The sequence below is a fragment of the Arachis hypogaea genome, chromosome 14, assembly GCF_003086295.3.
Source record: "Arachis hypogaea cultivar Tifrunner chromosome 14, arahy.Tifrunner.gnm2.J5K5, whole genome shotgun sequence".
NCBI lineage: Eukaryota > Viridiplantae > Streptophyta > Magnoliopsida > Fabales > Fabaceae > Arachis > Arachis hypogaea.
The window spans coordinates 94351621-94364059 of NC_092049.1; the positions used below are offsets into that span (position 1 = coordinate 94351621).

The 12439-nt window shown below is 38.7% G+C and overlaps 1 non-coding gene across 1 annotated transcript; it reads right to left on the bottom strand.

Moving 5' to 3' along the window:
- Positions 1 to 9194: 9194 nt before the first annotated feature.
- Positions 9195 to 9302, bottom strand: LOC112746428 (small nucleolar RNA R71). The gene has a single exon (XR_003174314.1). It is a non-coding gene; the product is annotated as a small nucleolar RNA R71 (small nucleolar RNA).
- Positions 9303 to 12439: the final 3137 nt, after the last annotated feature.

The window sequence follows — 12439 nt, forward strand, 5'->3', positions numbered from 1 at the left end:
TAGATGATGTCAGCTTCAAGCAGTCTGGTCACTTCCTTCTTGACAACCTCTAGAATGGTGGGCTTCAGCCGCCTTTGAGGTTGACGAACAGGCCTTGCTCCCTCTTCTAAAAATATCTAGTGCTTACAAACTTGAGGGCTGATGCCTACTATATCTGCTAAGCTCCACCCAATTGCTTTCTTGTGTCTTCTCAGCACACTAAGCAGCTGCTCCTCCTATTGGGAAGTGAGTTTTCTTGCAATAATAATTGGGAGATTTTGATTATCCTCAAGGTAAGCATACTTGAGGTGGGGTGGAAGGGGCTTCAACTCCATTTTCTGCTCGTGGCTAGGCACTTGATTCATCTGGAGCTAGTGATGGTGGCAAGGTGTCTTCATCTTGTTCAAAGGGCTTCCCCACACTTGCACCTTGCTCCATGTGCACCTCTTCTACTTCTTCTTGGTGAACTGCAGCTATAGTTTCATCAATGATGTCACACTAGAAGATGGAATGATCTTCCGGAGGGTGCTTCATAGCTTCATCCAAGTTGAAACTCACCGCTCTGCCGTCTATCTCGAAAGAGTAAGTTCCTGAGAAGGCATCCAACTTGAACCTTGAAGTTTTCAGAAATGGCCTTCCAAGGAGGATGGAAGATGGTCTTTCTGAGTCATTAGGGGGCATCTCGAAGATGTAGAAGTCAATAAGGAATGTGAGCCCCTTAATGCTCACCAGCACGTCCTCAGCAATTCCTACCACCGAGATTATGCTTTTATCTGCCAAAATAAAATGTGCTACCGACCTTTTTAAGGGAGGGAGCCTCAAGGCATCATATACAGATAATGGCATAATACTCACACATGCGCCTAAATCACACATGCAGTCAGAAAATTTTACACCCTCTATAGTAATAGTAACCATGCATGGACCCGGATCACTACATTTTTCTGATATATCACCCATTAAAGCAGAAATAGAGCTACCTAGAGGAATAGTTTCTAAATCATGTATTTTATCTTTATTCGTGCATAAATCTTTTCGAAACTTTGCATATTTAGGTACCTGGCGAATCGCATAAAAAAGGGGAATAGTTACTTCAACCTTTTTAAAGATCTCCACCATCTTGGGGTCGAGCTCCATCTGCTTTCTGGATTTCCTAGCAAGGTGTGGAAATGGAATGGGAATGGCTTCTCTTGTAACTTTATCTTCTTTTGGTGCTCCATTCCCTGGTTGAGCTGCTTCTTCTTCAACCATGTTTTGTACTTCATCTTCCTCTTCAACATCCTCTACCTCAACAACGTCTTCAACTTGAATGTCTTCCTTTGAACTTGACTCCTCATGACTCCTCTCTTGCAGTATGGTTCCGGACCTCAAAGTGATGGCATTGATTCCACCCTTGGGGTTGGGTAAAGGTTGAGAAGGAATTGCACTAGAGCTTGAAGGTTGATTATTGGGTGTAGATAATGAATCCATCCGAGAGACGAGCGCTTGTAAAGTAGCGTTCGGACCGTTTATAGTAGAGTTAAGTGTATTCTGAATGTCTTGTTGTCCTTGCGCAAGAGAGCGAAGTATCTCATCATTAGAAGAGGAAGGGGGTAAGTGATTTAAGGGGCCTACTTTCTGAGGTGCTTGGGACTGCCTTAGGTGAGGTGCTTGGTAAGGCTGGTTTTGGTTCTGTTGTCTGTTGTTGTTGTTGTTCCACCTCTTATTTCCACCGTTGTCTCTGCTTCCTCGGTTGTAGTTGTCCCTCCATCCTTGGTTGAAATTATCTCTCCACCCTTGGTTGGAATTGTCTCTCCAGCCTTGGTTGGAGTTATCTTCCCAACCTTGATTGTAGTTCCCACCTTGGTTATAATTACTGCCTTGTTGATAGTATCTTTGATTCGGGCGGTCATAGAAATTATGGGTAGCTGCCAAGGTGTTGTCTTCTTGTTGGAGCTGCAAACACTCATCAGTTTAATGAGTATAGCAGGCACATATTCCGCACACTCTTTGAGGAACCAACTGTTGACACTGTTGTTATGGGGGAGGCTGAGGTTGTTGTTGATTCAGCTGTAGCTGCTTCAGTATGTTGGTCATCTCTCCTAGATTTTGTGTGAGAGCAGCAATCTCACTACTAGAGGAAACCTCCGTAATAGCCTTGGGATGGTTGTTTCTGTGCTTTGCATTTCGGGTAGACTCAGCTAGATCGGTGATCAGCTGCCATGCTTCTGTCGCTGTCTTGTACTTCTTTAGAGAGCCATTACTTGCAGCATCTAATGTAGTCTTATCTTGAGGCTTCATGCCTTGTGTGAAGTAGCTAATCAACACCAACTAGTCAATCTTGTTGTGGGGGCATGAGTCTAGGAGATTCCTGAAGTGTTCCCAATACTCATAAAGAGTCTCTGATTCGCCTTGAATAATGCAGGAAATTTCTTTCCTCAGTCTATCTGTAACTTCAGCTGGAAAGTATTTCTCCAGGAATTCCCTTCTGAGAAGGTCCCAATTAGTAACAACTTCTTCAGGTTGGGTGTAGAACCACTCCCTTGCCTTTTCCTTAAGAGAAAACGGGAAAGCATATAGCCAAATAGTAGTCTCATCTGCACCATGATGCCTAGCAGTTGAATAGGCTGTCTGAAAATCTCTGAGGTGCTTGATAGGCTCTTGAGCAGGTAAGCAATGAAACTTGGGTATTAGGTTAATCAGCGCAGTCTTCAGTTCAAAATCTACAGACAAATTTGGATGACGCGCTTGATACGGTTGCAGTGTAAAGTCTGGAGCTCCTACTTCTTGGAGAGTAAATCAACAGAATCAGTAGAAGAGGAGCTTGTTTCTTCCTCAAATGGCACTTCAGATTCGCCTTCAGAAGAGACTGATGAATTGGTAGTAACCACTTCACCATCCTCAGAGGCTAACCGACGCCGAGCTCGCCTAATACGTGAAATAGTTCTTTCAATTTCAGGACCAAACGCGGCTAAGCTCGGATCAGGCAATGAAGGCGTCATTCAATGAAAGAAACATACAGCTCATGGTAATAAAATAAAATAAAATAAAATATGCAAATATGTAAAATTAAATATTTACACAACCAATAATTTAGCACACTGTTGCAACTCCCCGACAACGGCGCCAAAAATTGATGTGTGGAAAATTGCCGATTAAGAATTTATAGTGAAAATAGCGTTGCAAGTACAGTTATTAACCGACGAAAATTCTGCTTATCAATTTAAAAGGGTTGTCACAAATTAAGAATAAAATACTGGGAGTAGAATTCCCAGGTCGTCTCCCAACGAGTTGACAAAAGAGTGCTATTTTATTAGTCAGGAATTTTTCTGAGAAATTTTAGAGTTGGAGAACGAGAAATTAAAATAATTATGAATTAAAGCAATAAAAATTAACGAGAGAATTTATATAATTAAAATAAAAGCCTTGACCGGGAGAAGATTAATCGGAAGTTCTATCCTTGTTGGATTTTCTCAAGTATGATAGTAAGAGGTTGTTGTTTTTACATAGTTAACCTTTACCGAATAAAGGAAAGTCAAGTAATTGAGCCAACTCTGATTCACAAGTTCTAATCCTCTCCTTATAGAAGGATTAGCATTAGTGACTAAAGAATTGGCAAACAATTTTCAATTAAAATCAACACTTGAGTATTCCAACTCAAGGGTCTCCTTTTAATCAACTCCCAAGTCAAGTTGGAAGTCTACTCCATTAACATGAATGCCATTTTCCTAAACGATAAAAGGGGAAGAAAAGAAGACATGGAAATTCAAATAAAATAATAACAGAAAATTAATTAAAGATAAAAATAGTTCTTTTTGCATTAATAAATTCCAAAACCATAAACATCCATATCTGAACAGGGTTAATGGGTGATTAAAAGAGTAAGAGAATATGGAAACAAACTAGAATAATAGAAACTTCAACGGAGGTAGTAACTCTTCTCAATATCCAAATCAAAAGCATAAAACTAGAAATCTATGAATGTGAAGAAAACCTAGAGGAAGTAGTATTCTCTCTCTAAGATTCAAAACTAAAACTAAAAACTGTGTAAAAGTAAATGTGTGTTGAGTTTCTGCTTGTCCCCTGGCTCAAGTCTGTGTTTCTAGGCCGAAAACTGGGTCCAAACTCAGCCCAAAATCGTCCCCAGTGTCTTCTGCGTTTTCTGCACGTGGCGCACGTCACGCGTACGCGTCCATCACGCGTACGCATTAGGTACGCGCATGCGTTGCTGTGCAATCTCGCTTATCACGCGTACGCGTCAGGTACGCACATGCGTCGCTGTAAAAATCTTCAATCACGCGCATGCAGAGCCATGCGTGCGCGTTGATCCTCGCTGGTTATCTCTTTTATTTCTTGTACTCCTTCCATTTTTGCAAGCTTCCTCTCCATACTTTAAGCCATTCCTGCCCGATACAGCCTAAAAACACTTAACGCATGGATCACGGCATCGAATGGTATAAAGGGTACTTAAAATTGACAGTTTAAAGACTTAGGAAGCAAGTTTTTAACTATAGAACAAAATCGGGAAGGAATTGTAAAATCATGCAAATTATATGAATAAGTGTGCAAAGACTTGATAAAAACCACTCAAATTAGCACAAGATAAACAATAAAATAGTGGTTTATCAAGCTTTAAGCATGAAAATTAAAAATATTGGAATGTAAGTGTTGCTTGAAAGATAAACTTGCTTGATAGATACAATTTGCAGGAAATGTAAATGGAAAGTAAAAACATGTGGAAGGAACCCTACAGAAAATTGACTCGAAGCAGACTCAGAAAGTCCCTGGGATGTGAGTATGCGTGAGTAATTTCTGAAGTAAAATTCCAACCCTCATTTCCTAAAGCTTTCTAATATTTATAGCCTATTTCTATAACTGATCATTAATGGCATAATGATATCCCGTACGCACACTCTCAAGTAACCGTTCCTGCTCTCTTGTTAATAAACGTTACTCATCAATTCATCACATGGTGGAAACCTTCAACTTCTCGCCACAATATAACTGTCTGATTTTTCTTTTGTGCTCTGATGAGCGGATAATTTATACGCTTTTTGGCATTATTTTTACATAGTTTTCAGTATAATTTAGTTAGTTTTTGGTATATTTTTATTAGTTTTTAATTAAAATTCACATTTCTGGACTTTACTATGAGTTTGTGTGTTTTTCTGTGATTTCAGGTAATTTCTGGCTAAAATTGAGGGACCTGAGCAAAAATCTTATTCAGGCTGAAAAAGAACTGCAGATGCTGTTGGATTCTGACCTCCCTGCACTCAAAGTAGATTTTCTGGAGCTACAAAACTCCGAATGGCGCGCTCTCAATTGCGTTAGAAAGTAGACATCCAGGACTTTCCAGCAATATATAATAATCTATACTTTGCCCAAGTTTAGATGACTCAAACTGGCGTTGAACGCCAGTTCCATGCTGCATTCTGGAGTTAAACGCCAGAAACAGGTTGCAAAGTAGAGTTAAACGCCAGAAACAGGTTACAAACTGGCGTTCAACTCCAAGAGAAGCCTCTACATATGTAAAGCTCAATGCTCAGCCCAAGCACACAACAAGTGGGTCCCGGAAGTGGATTTCTGCATCATTTACTTATCTCTATAAACCCTAGTAACTAGTTTAGTATAAATAGGACTTTTTACTATTGTATTTACATCTTCGGATCATTTTAAGTCTTGGTTACTCCGGTTTCCCTCTGGGGCCGAGACCAATGAACTCCATTATCACTTATGTATTTTCAACGATAGAGTTTCTACACACCATAGATTAAGGTGTGGAGCTCTGCTGTTCCTCATGAATTAATACAAAGTACTACTGTTTTTCTATTCAATTCAAGCTTATTCCGCTTCTAAGATATTCATTTGCACCCAAGAACATGATGAATGTGATGATTATGTGACGCTCATCATCATTCTCACTTATGAACGCGTGCCTGACAAACACTTCCGTTCTACATGCAAACAAGCTAGAATGAATATCTCTTAGATATCTAATACAGAGGACCGAGTCCGAGATATTAGAATCTTCATGGTATAAGTTAGAACCCATGGACGGCCATTCTTGAGATCCGGAAAGTCTAAACCTTGTCTGTGGTATTCCGAGTAGGATCTGGGAAGGGATGGCTGTGACGAGCTTCAAACTCACGAGTGCTGGGCGTAGTGACAGACGCAAAAGGATAGTAAATCCTATTCCAGTATGATCGAGAACCGACAGATGATTAGCCATGCAGTGACAACGCGTTGGACCATTTTCACAGAGAGGATGGGATGTAGCCATTGACAACGGTGATGCCCTACATAAAGCTTGCCATGGAAAGGAGTAGGAATGGTTGGATGAAGACAGCAGGAAAGCAGAGGTTCAGAGGAACGAAAGCATCTCTATACTCTTATCTGAAATTCTCACCAATGAATTACATAAGTATCTCTATCCTATTTTAATTATCTTTTAGTACACTATAATCTCTTAATACATTTGAATCCGCCTGACTAAGATTTACAAGGTGACCATAGCTTGCTTCAAGCCGACAATCTCCGTGGGATCGACCCTTACTCACGTAAGGTTTATTACTTGGACGACCCAGTGCACTTGCTGGTTAGTTGTGCAAAGTTGTGACAAAGAATTATGAGTATGAACGTGCGTATAAAGTTTTCAGCGCCGTTACCAAGGAATGGAACCGTCACGATTTCTGCGCACCAAGTTTTTGGCGCCGTTGCCTGGGATTGTTCGAGTTTGGACAACTAACGGTTCATCTTGTTGCTCAGATTAGGTAACTTTATTTTAATTTTAACCTTTTTGTTTTTATTATTTTTATTTTCGAAAAAATTTTCAAAAAAAAATATATTTTCAAAAAAATATATTTTTCTTCAGAATTTTTAAGAATGAATTCTAGTGTTTCATGATGATTTGTTGAATCCTGGCTGGCTGTAAAGCCATGTCTAAATTCTTTTGGACTGAGGATTCAACTAATCACTTCAATGCATGTAATATCCTGCTGAAGCTTGGCTGGCCATTGGCCATGTCTAGTGTTTTGGACCGAAGTTTTCACTGAAAGCTTGGCTGGCTAGTAAGCCATGTCTAATTCCTGGACTGGAGCTTTAGACTAACAATGCAAGATTCCTAAAATTCTTATTAAAAATTTTGAAATCCTTATTTTCTTTTTCAAAATTTATTTTCAAAAAATACAAAAATTTAATAAAATCATAAAACCTAAAATATTTGATGTTTCTTGCTTGAATCTAATGTCAAGTCATAAGTTTGGTGTCAATTGCATATTTATCTCTTTCTTGCATTTTTCGAAAATCCATGCATTGCATCCTTCATGATCTTCAAGTTGTTCTTGGTAAGTCTTCTTGTTTGATCTTTAAAATTTCTTGTTTTGTGTCTTTTCTTGTTTCTCATATGCATCTTTGAATTATCAATGTCTCAACATTGAAAATTTCTAAGTTTGGTGTCTTGCATGTTTTTCTTTTCCTAGAAATTTTTCAAAAATAAGTTCTTGGTGTTCATCTTGACATTCATAGTGTTCTTGGTGTTCATCTTGAGACCCATAGTGTTCTTGCATGCATCTTTTATTTTAATCCAAAATTTTTATGTTTTGCATCAATTTTATGTTTTTCTCTTTCTTCATTAAAAATTCAAAAATCAAAAAAATATCTTTCCCTTATTTCACTCATAATTTTCGAAAATTTGATTTGATTTAGTCAAAAGTTTTTAAAATTTAGTTGTTTCTTATGAGTCAAGTCAAATTTTCAATTTAAAAATTCTATCTTTTTCAAATCTTTTTCAAAAATCAAATCTTTTTCATTTTTCTTTCATAATTTTCGAAAATTTTAAATTGATTTCCAAAAATCTTTTCCTTATTTTGTTCATAATTTCAAAATCTTTACTAACCATTAATGTGATTGATTCAAAAATTTTAAGTTTGTTACTTGCCTAGTAAGAAAGATTCAATCTTTAAACTCTAGAATCATATCTTTTTAGTTTCTTGTTAGTCAAGTAATCAACTTTAGTTTTCAAAATCAAATCTTTTTAAATTTCTTTTTCAAATCTTTTTCAAAATAAATGTCAATCACATCTTTTTCAAAATTAATTTCAAAATCTTTTCTAACTTCTTATCTTTTCAAAAATTAATTTTCAAATCTCTTTCAATTAACTACTTGATTTTTTTTTTGTTTGATTTTAAAAGTTTACTATTTCAATCATATCTTTTTCAATTTCAATCATATCTTTTTCAAAAACAATTTTCAAATCTTTTTCAATCAATCTTATCTTTTTGTTTCAATTATATCTTTTTCAAAACTACCTAACTAACTCTCTCTTTCTAATTTTCGAAAATACCTTCCTTCTTTTTCAAAATTCCTCTTTAATTAACTAATTGTTTTAAACTTTAATTTAATTTAATTTAATTTTTCTTTTTTTTAAATTTTCGAATTTCAATTTTAATTTTAAAATTAAAACCAAAACTATTTTTCTTTTCTTTTCAACTATTTTCGAATTCTTCTCTTCCTCACCTCCTTCTATTTATTTATTCATCTACTAACACTTCTCCTCCACCCAAAAATTTGAACCCCATCCCCCTCTCTGTGTTCGAATTTTTCCTCTTCTCCTTCTTACATTCTTCTCTTCTTATACTTGCATAAGGAATATCTATACTGTGACATAGATGATTCCATGTTTTCTTTTGTGTTCTTCTCTTTTTCATATGAGCAGGAACAAGGATAAGAACATTCTTGTTGAGGCTGATCCTAAACCTGAAAGGACTCTGAAGAGGAAGCTAAGGGAAGCTAAAGCTCAACTCTCTGGAGAAAATCTGACAGAAATTTTCGAAAAGGAAGGAGACATGGCAAAAAATAATAACAATACAAGGAAGATGCTTGGTGACTTTACTGCACCAAATTCCAATTTACATGGAAGAAGCATCTCAATCCCTGCCATTGGAGCAAACAATTTTGAGCTGAAACCTCAATTAGTTTCTCTGATGCAACAGAACTGCAAGTTTCATGGACTCCCATCAGAAGATCCTTTTCATTTCTTAACTAAATTCTTGTAGATCTGTGACACTGTTAAGACCAATGGGGTTGATCTCGAGGTCTACAGGCTTATGCTTTTCCCGTTTGCTGTAAGAGACAGAGCTAGAGTATGGTTGGACTCTCAACCTAAAGATAGCCTGAACTCTTGGGATAAGCTGGTCAAGGCTTTCTTAGCCAAGTTCTTTCCTCCTCAAAAGCTTAGTAAGCTTAGAGTGGATGTCCAAACCTTCAGACAGAAGGAAGGTGAATCCCTCTATGAAGCTTGGGAGAGATACAAGGAACTGACCAAAAAGTGTCCTTCTGACATGCTTTCAGAATGGACCATCATGGATATATTCTATGATGGTCTGTCTGAGCTATCAAAGATGTCACTGGACCACTCTGCAGGTGGATCTATTCACCTAAAGAAAACGCCTGCAGAAGCTCAAGAACTCATTGACATGGTTGCAAATAACCAGTTCATGTACACTTCTGAAAGGAATCCTGTGAGTAATGGGACGCCTATGAGGAAGGGAGTTCTTGAAATTGATACTCTGAATGCCATATTGGCTCAGAATAAAATATTAACTCAGCAAGTCAATATGATCTCTCAGAGTCTGAATGGATTGAAGGAATCATCCAACAGTACTATAGAGGCATCTTCTGAAGAAGAAGCTTATGATCCTGAGAACCCTGCAATAGCAGAGGTGAATTACATGGGTGAACCCTATGGAAACACCTATAATCCCTCATGGAGAAATCATCCAAATTTCTCATGGAAGGATCAACAAAAGCCTCAACAAGGCTTTAACAATGGTGGAAGAAACAGGTTTAGCAATAGCAAGCCTTTTCCATCATCCACTCAGCAACAGACAGAGAATTCTGAGCAGAATCCATCTAGCTTAGAAAATATAGTCTCTGATCTATCTAAGGCCACTTTAAGTTTCATGAATGAAATAAGGTCCTCCATTAGAAATCTGGAGGCACAAGTGGGCCAGCTGAGTAAAAGAGTTACTGAAACCCCTCCTAGTACTCTCCCAAGCAATACAGAAGAGAATCCAAAGAGAGAGTGCAAGGCCATTGATTTAACCATCATGGCCGAACCTACAAGGGAGGGAGAGGACGTGAATCCCAGTGAGGAAGACCTCTTGGGACGTCCAGCAATCAATAAGGAGTTTTCCTCTGAGGAACTAAAAGAATCTGAGGCTCATCTAGAGACCATAGAGATTCCATTAAACCTCCTTATGCCCTTCATGAGCTCTGATGAGTATTCTTCTTTCGAAGAGAATAAGAATGTTACTGAAGAGCAAGTTGCCAAGTACCTTGGTGCAATCATGAAGCTGAATGCCAAATTATTTGGTAATGAGACTTGGGAAGATGAACCTCCCTTGCTCATCAATGAACTGAGTGATCTGGATCAACTAACATTACCTCAGAAGAAACAGGATCCTGGAAAGTTCTTAATACCTTGTACCATAGGCACCATGACCTTTGAGAAGGCTCTATATGACCTTGGGTCAGGGATAAACCTCATGCCACTCTCTGTAATGGAGAAACTGGGAATCTTTGAGGTGCAAGCTGCTAGAATCTCATTAGAGATGGCAGATAACTCAAGAAAACAGGCTTATGGACAAGTAGAGGACGTACTAGTAAAGGTTGAAGGCCTTTACATCCCTGATGATTTCATAATCCTAGACACTGGGAAGGATGAGGATGAATCCATCATCCTTGGAAGACCCTTCCTAGCCACAGCAAGAGATGTGATTGATGTGGACAGAGGAGAATTGATCCTTCAACTGAATGAGGACAATCTTGTGTTTAAAACTCAAGGATCTTCTTCTGTAACCATGGAGAGGAAGCATGAAAAGCTTCTCTCACTGCAGAGTCAACCAAAGCCTCTAAAGTCAAACTCTAAGTTTGGTGTTGGGAGGCCACAACCAAACTCTAAGTTTGGTGTTGGGAAGTTCTAACCTTGCTCTGATTATCTGTGAGGCTCCATGAGAGCTCACTGTCAAGCTATTGACATTAAAGAAGCGCTTGTTGGGAGGCAACCCAATGTTATTTAATCATATCTATTTTATTTTCTCTTTGTTATTTCATATTTTATTAGGTTGATGATCATGTAAAGTTACAAAAACTACTGAAAAATCAAAAACAGAGTGAAAAATAGAATGAAAAACAGCACACCCTGGAGGAGAACAGTCTGGCGTTTAAACGCCAGAAACAAGCATCTGTCTGGCGTTTAACGCCAGAAACAAGCATCTACCTGGTGTTAAATGCCAGAACAGAGCATGGAAGTGGCGTTTAACGCCAGAAACAGGCAGCAGTCTGGCGTTAAACGCCAGGATTGCATGTATAGGGCGTTTTACACATCTGAAAGGTGCATGGATGAACAATCCTTGACACCTCAGGATCTGTGGACCCCACAGGATCACCACAGGATCTGTGGACCCCACAGGATCCCCACCTACCTTTCTTCTCTTCACACCTTTTCATAACACTCTTCCCCAAATACCCCTCACCAATCAACTCAATCACTCTTCCCCATCACCTCTTCACCACTCACATCCATCCTCTCTTCCCCAAAAAACCCACCTACCTTCTAATTCAAAATATTTTCCCTCCCAAACCCAACCCTAAATGGCCGAAACCTAAACCCCTCCCCACTTCTATATAAACCCCTCATTCCTTCTTCTATTTCACACAACACAACCCTCTCTTCTTCCCCTTGGCTGAAACCATATCTTTCTCCCTCTCCTCCATTTTTCTTCTTCTTCTACTTCTTTCTTTCTTCTTTTGCTCGGGGACGAGCAAATATTTTAAGTTTGGTGTGGTAAAAGCATAGCTTTTTGTTTTTCCATAACCATTTATGGCACCTAAGGCCAGAGAAACCTCTAGAAAGAGGAAAGGGAAGGCAATTGCTTCTACCTCTGAGCCATGGGAGATGGAGAGATTCATCTCAAAGGTCCATCAAGACCACTTCTATGAAGTTGTGGCCAAGAAGAAAGTGATCCCTGAGGTTCCTTTCAAGCTAAAAAAGAATGAGTATCTGGAGATCTGACTTGAGATCTAAAGAAGAGGTTGGGAAGTTCTCACCAACCCCATTCAATAAGTCGGGATCCTAATGGTTCGAGAGTTCTATGCAAACGCATGGATCACTAGGAACCATGATCAAAGTGTAAACCCGAATCCGAAGCATTGGCTTACCATGGTTCGGGGGAAATACTTAGATTTCAATCTGGAAAATGTAAGGCTGGCGTTCAACTTGCCAATGATGGAAGAAAATGCACGCCCCTACACAAGAAGGGTCAACTTTGATCAAAGGTTGGACCAAGTCCTCATAGACATATATGAGGAAGGAGCTCAATGGAAAATTGACTCAAGAGGCAAGCCGGTTCAACTAAGAAGGCATGACCTCAAACCAATGGCTAGGGGATGGCTAGAGTTCATTCAACGCTCAATCATTCCT